The sequence below is a fragment of the Manacus vitellinus genome, unplaced genomic scaffold (assembly GCF_001715985.3).
Source record: "Manacus vitellinus isolate BGI_N305 unplaced genomic scaffold, ASM171598v3 scaffold_22_pilon, whole genome shotgun sequence".
Classification (NCBI taxonomy): domain Eukaryota; kingdom Metazoa; phylum Chordata; class Aves; order Passeriformes; family Pipridae; genus Manacus; species Manacus vitellinus.
Window position 1 is genome coordinate 3,344,031 of NW_021939632.1, and position 8,552 is coordinate 3,352,582.

Sequence of the window (8,552 nt, forward strand, 5' to 3'; positions counted from 1 at the left end):
GACAAGGAACAATGCTGATCTAATCCCCAGTCCGAGGGCCTGGACAGAGCTCAAAAAGCAGAGTGTGCAGCACAGCTGTACGTGAGACAGCTCAGGGGATGGGATCAGGCTCCAGACCCTGCCAGTGCCACTGGGTGTCACTTGGTCATGGTGGCTCCTGTATTCTCGCAGTGGCAGCATACATGATGAAGGGGGTTGTTCTACTGTTCACTCCAGACTGGGAGAAATCCAAGCAGAATCCTCAGCATGAACCCCCTGTTGGAAACGCAGTCAGGCACTACCTACAACATTGCTAACGGAAATACAGCAACACAGGGAGCAGTTGCACAGGGCAGGCAACCATCCTGTGCAAGAGAGCCAGAGATCAGCACTCCCAGCTCATGCAGAGGAGCTGAGCAGCATCTGAGGCTCCCCTAAGAAGACAGCTGAGGTTTACTCAGGGCCTTGGCAAAGCTCAGACCCTTGAAACACACTCCTCAGCACAGCCCATCAACCCTCAAGAAGGCTCAGCTGATGCTGCTGCACCAAATCACCACCCATACAGGAGGTACATATTTCCAGGTCAGCCCCGTACCCCCTGGCCATGGGAGAAGCACTGCCACAGGCATCTCTGACTTTTCTCAGAGGGTTTTAAGAGCCATCCACTCCCTCCTCTCACAGTAAGAAAGAGAGAAGCCAGGTGTGGAGGTGCTGCAGAGCTACAGCTGGGCAGCAGCTGCCTGTTGGTTGCTTTCTGTGCAGAGGACATGGGGGGCTGCAGAGAAGGACTCCACTCACTGCCATCCCTCTGGCTGCTCTGAACTTGCAGCCTGAATGCACTGCCTGTGGTGAGGAGAAACACCCCACAGCTGGGAAGGTGGGGCTGAAGCAAAAAGGCCAGATCAGTAAAACCAAAAGGCATTGGTCCTGAACTGGGTAGAGACACTTGCTTTGCTGCCTGGGAAGAGCACAAAGTAAAACAGTGACCTTTGTTTCATTGGATGTGTGCCTCCTCAAGCCCTTTTCCCTGGCTCCACTGAAGAAGGCGTGACTGAGCTCTCACTGGGCTGGAAAACAGCCCAGTGCCAGGAAAAGGAACTTCTCTTCCAGACCTGTGCATTTTTTTTGTATGTTAAACTTGGCCTGCAGGGCTACCTCCACAATCCTAAATCTTCAAATCATTAATCCACTGAATTTTTGTTGGAGATGAATCATAAAGAACCCAATATGACTTTGAAATCTCAGCATGAGTCTGCATGGTTGGCAGTAAGAGAAAACTGAACTCCCTCCCCTACACTGCAAAATAGAACAATTGCCTTGGAAATAATTCAGACATAATAAATGAGGGATTCCTTCATATTAACTGTTTTCAACTGCAGATTTATAGTCTAAAATTAAGCAGATGTTGAGTGTTGAATAGAATGCTTAAAAACACAATGACAAGTTGAAATCCCAGTTTCTCTGCATGTGGCAATCAGCAATTTCAATTATTTATTGGAATCCAATTAAAATATAATGAAATGGAACAACCTATACTTAAGAACATAGAAATATTGTATAATTTGGTGTGAAGAAACATACTGAATTCAGATTTTCGGGTCTTCCAAAACGGTGCAAAAATTTTGTATACAAGACAGACAGCTTGCAAAAGGATTTGCAAAGTAATTTCTGTGTCCTTTGAGTAATTTACTTCAAATAACAATTTCAGTCTTGAAATAACATCAACCTTTATTTTATTTATGTATTTGAGCTCCCAAACTACTGTTCTGAAATAAGGCAGTCAAATCTTCATGAGGTTGTTTCAATATTAACATTGGGTTACTCTCACTTGCTTCTATTTCAAAATAGAGATATGCTTCCATTAAACCCATACTGATGATGGCTAATAGAAGTGAGGTTCAGAGCCCAGTTTACCCTGCCCTTTATTAGTCTTTAGAAGAAAAAGGCTACATGAGCTGTGCAAGTCACAGTACATTAACTGCAAATCTCTGTATCATGTTATTTATGTTGCCCATCACAAAACCAGACTGAAAACACTTGCACTGTTATCAAGCTGGAAGGCAGAGCAGGGCTCAGCAGCTAACCAAGCTGGAACCACTCAGGGCACTCCCACCTCCCACAGAGGACAGAGAAAAAGAGGACATCTGATTTAAGTCCAGAGCTGTGCAAGATCAGACCTTACACTATCCCAAGAAACCAGCAACAGGCAATAAAAGCAGGAAATAATTTGGAAACCAGTACTGAAGCTCCCACCACTTACCTAAGGTTTGGGTGGATTAAAAAAAATAATTCCAGGGATTAAAAATAAACATAGGAAATTAAAATTATGTACCTGTTTTTAAAAACCCCACATCTTTATACAAAACAGTGTCACAAGAGCTGGAAAGACTGCTTTCATCCTTCTTTTGCAAGACAGGAGTGACAAGATCTGGATCCCTCCTGATATGCCTTCTAACAGGGTCTCTAAGATGGGTATGCTAAGAAACCTGCTTCAGTTCTTCAATCTATTGATTTTAATGCCTTTATTTTTGTCCCATTTGCAATGTAGACTGAGGCCAAATTGTTTACTTTAGCTCAGTCTTGCATAGTGGATTGTAACGCATCGCTTTTACTTTCCCTCTCTAACATAAGCATCCCCAACACCTTCAATCTTTTCTCATAACTCCTGCTCCCCAGGCTCTGGCAGCTCTTATCACTGCCTCTGCACCTCTAGGAAGTCCACATTTTCTAGCAGTTTCTGGTAAAAAGTTGCCAAGCTTGCAGCTGTAGACGCTGCAGAATGCCAATTATAGCCACTGTTCACTCATCTAGGAATATAATGCCTCAACAGGGTGTTACCACATCTGGAATTAAATCAGAGATCCTCTTCTGAAGACCTGATCTCCAACAAGCAGTGAACGTGTAACTTGGTCCTGAGGTGCTCAGTAAGGTGACACAGGAAGCAAAACAGAGCAGTGTGGTCAGAAGCCCTTTAATAGGACAAGCCAAGACCACCATTATTTTAACAGAAGTCCCCCAATCCCTAACGGATGGTGATAATAACATCACTTACCAGTACCACACACAGTAGAGGCTGGATTTTAACTAGCTATTGGGGCAGAAGGCTCTTAAAATCCACAGCACTCGTGTCAGTTATATATTCCTAATGAGTCTCTTGCTCCAAAATACCTTACAATTATCTGTTAAATCAAATTATATCTGAAGAAAATACTAAACCTCCATTAGGCTCATCAGTTTCACTTCATTTTTTTACTGTGGTATTTTGATACAAGTGCGCAGTGGAATAATTATCGATGGCACCAGATATTTAGTTACTAAAATTAGTATGAATTCCCTGGTGTTATTTTTTAAATAGATGGTTATTTTTGTAGATCTAAAATAGCCTCTGGAAAAAAAAAAGTCCTCAAAAGCTCCTTTTGTGCTAGGATCACATAACAGAAAGCAGAGCTCTAGGGTTTAATTCCTATCAATCAACAAAATGAGTTTCACACTACTCCTGGCCAGAGGAGCTAATATATACAGTACCACAGGTCACCAGAGAAGAGCTTAAAATAAATCCAAGAGTGGGTGAGTATTGCTACATTTTACCATCCCCTGTATTGTTCTTCTAATTTTACGAAGCCCCAGTCACTGAACTAATTATTAGAGGCACTTCAGTTGTTTTACTGATCCTAGCACCTTCCATCAAACTCGGGCAGCTCTGAGGAACTGTTCAAACACACAGGGCTGGCTCTTGGAAACGCTTTGCTGCTGTTATGAGCCCTGGATGTCCCCCAGAACAGGGAAATATTTGAGCAGGTTTTTGAACAGAGGACAAATAAAAAGTAGATGTCTTTAAAAACACAGGCCTCCAAGGCATCTCGGGTTTCCCCCTCTGCAGAGAGCACAGAAGATTGCTTATCTTGGCTCCAGAACAGATGGATGTGTTCAGCCGGAAGATTCACTGTAGCTGACAGAGAACATTTCCTTCATCGTATTGCTTCTCCGTGCGAGGAGATAACTCAGGCTAATAATATTCTGTCTGCTTTTTATCCTCCTATAGCCTACGCATAACTTAATTCTTAATTCCAAAGGGCTCGCAGAGGAGATTGGCCTGGTGCTACTTTCATTTCCACACATATAAATCAAAGTTCAGTCTACTGGAATAGATGGCACTGCACTGGTGTTAAAATATAAGATCAGCAAGGCCAGAAGATTTCCCCTCCTCTGCCTGAGCATAAACACCATGTTATCCTACATTCAGTCACGCCCTCCAAATTTCTAAATATCGCATCCATTTAAATTTGCATATAAATAGGAGCTATCCTGATTCACAAGAAATAGAGCTTTGCCTACCCAGAAAGCATCAGTGCAAATGTAAACCAAGCAGAAAATGGCAGAGTGGTAGAAACTTGGCATCCGTGGCAATTACCTTTACATCTAATGAATAGAGTCTTAGTTCCTTAGTAACTAATTACAGTGGAACTGTTTGGAGAAAAGGACCTCGTGATTTGCCTGAAAGAGCCAACGTAGGGCACCGAACCAGGACTGCATTCGTTCACACCATCACATACCCACTCACCACCTTCTCCTGGCACCCAAAAGACTGCAGGAGCAGGCTTTTGAACCTTCCAGGAGCCCTAAGTCACCCCAGGCACTATGGACTGAAAGGTTACCATTTTGGGAAAGGAAAAAACTGCGTTCCTAGGTCTTCACCCCCACGCAGTAATCCTCAACCACACAGGGAACCCCGCTGCCTGCAGGCACCTGCCTGACCATGACTCCCAGCTGCATGAAAGCCCTCACTATTCTGCTCTAACTCAAGCACACACAGCCGCTTTCAGAAAACCCACATTATTATTCTGGTTTTGAAAAAGGAACTGCAGAAAGCTGAATCAGAAACTTTCAAAAGTGCTCGCAAGACCCTGGTTTCACTTACCCTAATCTATCATCACATTTCATCACCAATCTCATACCTGCTCAAAGCTCCCAGCGCTGTGCCACCTCTGCCCCCTCCATTAAGATATAAACCAAGGGTTAAGTGACAGATTGTATCAACCTGGATAGCAATCTGTCTCACTCAGGAACCAATGCACCGGGAATAAAGAAAGAATTATTATCCTGGTGTCAATATGATGAATTACAGTCTCTTTTTACTAAAAAAGAATTTCCAGTTTTTCAGCTAGCACAGAAAACTCTTCTGCTTTTAGCACTCAACATCAGAGCAGTTTCTCCTGACATCCTGTTCAGAGGGTCCACTAATGAAATTATTCATTTTGGTAGATGGCTGATGCAGTTAGTCACTATAGCACTCATCTTGGAACAAACATGAACTGAGAGCCAGCCATAGGAATTGCAACTGCTCTGTCCATGTATTTGTTTCCAAAAAGTAAATAAGTTTGAAAGCTCTGCTGATTGCCCTTGTTGAAGTGAACAAAATGTCTAGGGAAAATGAGTTTTCAGGGTTTCCTTACACCACACAGGTTACATAATCCCACGTGCCAGACTCATGAAGTTTGTGGTCACATTTCCCTCCTAGAGCAGCAAGTTCACATCTGTGGCACCAGACAAAACAGGACTAGAAGGAACCAAGAGACATCACCTCATGATCTATCATACCCTCCTCGTAACATTTATACCCATGCCAAAGGTTTGTCTATAGAGTAATGGAAGGATTTAAGAAGAAGTTAGATAACTTATGAATCTACTAGAAATCTCTTCCTTATAACAAGCCTAAGCTTCACTTGCTTCAGTGTAACACTTTTGTTTGTCTTAGCCCTGTGAATCCCTTCCTTCTGCAGTGTCACAATGTGCTTCCACAGACCCTACTCACTCTCTAGGCTGAACAAACTCTACCCTTTCAATCCTTCCCTGACAGGCTACTCTTCCAAGACCCACTGATCACTCTTGCTACTTTCTGCTCCACACCCCTCAATGTGCAATAGCCCAAGAAGGAGACAGTACTCTAGCTAATGTCTCCAGAGGTCCAATCTGCAAGGATCCTTTGGAAGCTTGTAGAAGTGTTTCACATGTCCCTCACTGCTGGCACATTTTCTGAATGGGTGGTTGTATCACAGAGGAAGAAATGTTCTCTGATCCTCCAAAGGCTTCACACATCAGGGCAGGATAAGGTTTTGCAGTGGGGACCGGTGGGGGTAAAGCTTTTTTAGTGTTTCTAGAAAGACAGGCAGCTAGATCTTGTATTGGCTCCTTCAGCATGCACCTCTGATCCCAGTGTCTGCATCAGCAGAGAAAAATCACTGCTGCACTGATCCAGAGTAAGGCAACTAAAAGCAGCATCAAAGACTGAGCTAATCAATTTAGTTGTGTGAGTGGGGAGCAGAAGGGATGTATCTTGCTATTGCTGCCACCTCCATGAGGGAAAAGCAATTAATAAAAAAGGTTGACACGTTAGAAGGTCATTTTTGCTCTGCAATTGCTTGCAACCTCAAGCAATGTCATATCTTCATATTGCAACTATGCAAAGAAGTGATAAGATGTAAGGGAGTACTTTCATTACTGCAGCAGCTGGAGGGGGATTGTCAAGTCCTGGGACATGCACTCCTAGGGAGTGACCTACTGCTCTCCCAGCCCCACAGCATGTCCGTAGTCTCGCTCACAATATGGGTGAAAATAGAGCTGGCTAGAGGACAAAAGGGGAGTGGTGGGGAGAAAAGCAAACAGATTCAGAGATTCAACTACTAACAAAACCTTGATGACCGAAAGTTCAACGCAGCAAAAAGTTAATCACCAGAGGACTTGTGACATCCAGGGAACAAGCACTGTCAGATCTGGCACACGCAGCTGCTTTTGCCACTCACTCTCTGCAGCCGAGTGATGAGTCTCCAGAGAACCCTCACCCCTCTTCCATACCAAACACGACCTTTGTTCTTTGCACATTGCATGTGTGACCTGAGACCCTTACCTCTTGACTTCCAGATGCAGCCAATTCCCTTGCCTTTCATGTCCTAACTTCACACTCTTTGCAAAAACATGAGCACTGCTTAACAGTGGCTTTCAAAGAGAAGTTGCTCCTGGGTGGCACAGGGTGTGTTATTGCAACCCTGAGTGTCCCTTCTTAGCCCCTTACCTGCCTGGGGATAACATTCATCTTAGTAGCCAGTGCAGTAGTTACTGGGCAAGGATATTTGGCAAGCTTAAAATCAGGAAAAGGAAGCTGGATGAGGGCATTCATAGCCTCATACCCCCTGAGGCTGGATCAGAAATACTTGCCTGTGCACTGAGCCCTATAAACGGTCTCCCAAAGTCTGCAAAGATAAACATGCTCTGGCAACACACCTTTCCACCAGCATCCCTGGGAAAAGGATGGGGACCTATTTGTTGGAGGAGAGCCACAGGGACTAATGTGGAGAAAGGTGCTGGTTTACATTCAGAACAATTTGAAATGGCTTTCTTTGAAAGCTTCCCCTTAAGTCCCCTAAGTCCCCTTTCCCTCCCCAGCCTGGAGAAATCTCCGGGAAGTGCGGGAGCAGGAAAATCTGCCTCCTTGTACAGGCGCATTCTCCTCCCAAGCAACTACAGTCCCCTTCCCCAGCTCTCCTGAACCTCCCACAAGGTATTAGAAAGCAACAAACAAGACAGCAGGCTCTCTCCAGCTTGCTATATTTAACTGCAGGCCTCTGAGCACTCTCCTCCTTTGCAATCCTCTAAAACAGTTGCACAGAAACACAGGGAATGAGAGATGCTCCTCGCTGCTGTGACAAGCCAGGAGCCTGGGTTTGCTCACACTGCCTCCGCTGTGGAGCTCCTGCATTGCCACGTGTGCGATAAAAACCACCGGGGTGTACACAGGAGAAGGAAGGGAACACTTTTGTCCCTCCACCCCAAGAACTCAAGGTACTAAATGTTCATACTTGGAAAGCAGTAACTGCCAAGAACAAGTTCCCCACCCACCCATCCACCCTAAGCTTTGAAGTGTTTTCTTTCGAGCTTTACCTTGGCACGCTGGCCAAATAAGTCACAAGTTTCCGAAGGTCTTCCTGCCTTATTCTGTCATGATTGCTGCGGGCTGGGAAGGTCAAGACAGGACCACCTCGTTTATCACGGCCACCTGTGGAAAATAAAGGATTGTTAGAAAATCAGGCAGGAAGCACATGTCAAAAAAACTATGTGCACTGAATTGATAAACATAAATTACAGCACATTCAAGAGTCCATGCACTCTCTGTAGCTTTTAGGCTTGCCTAATTGAGGAAGACAGGCTTGCATTTGCTGGAGCTCCAAAGGGGAAGATATATATTAAAAAAAAAAAGCCCACACTAGGAAATTGCTACTAGCATTTCTTCTTTCACCTAATCCCATCAAATCTAATATATCTGCCAATCCAAGCAGGCAAAGTTAATGAAATCCTACTGTGGGGATAGTTTTAGACTGGTCAACATCAGGAAAGTGAAAGCATTTTTCACTGTTGCTCACAGTGTGTTGCACAGTTCATTGCAAGATAGTTTACAACGTCCTGCCAGGTTGAAGGGATGTATCCCAGTAAAGTTTATTCAGTACAACATTCTAATCTATCAGATAATTCATTAAAATTGAAATTTTGAGTACAAGTTCATGCCTCATACTTTCTATTTA

At 44.1% G+C, this 8,552-nt stretch overlaps 1 protein-coding gene across 11 annotated transcripts in view; it reads right to left on the minus strand.

Annotated features, from left to right (window-relative positions):
- KALRN (kalirin RhoGEF kinase) overlaps positions 1-8,015 on the minus strand; it is a 330,405-nt gene extending 322,390 nt beyond the window's left edge. For all 11 annotated transcript variants that reach the window (XR_003915798.1, XR_003915799.1, XM_029959838.1 and 8 more), the window contains exon 1: positions 7,915-8,015. The gene's annotated coding sequence lies outside the window, so the exon portion shown is untranslated. The remainder of the gene's footprint in view (positions 1-7,914) is intronic.
- Between the last annotated feature and the right edge of the window lie 537 nt (positions 8,016-8,552).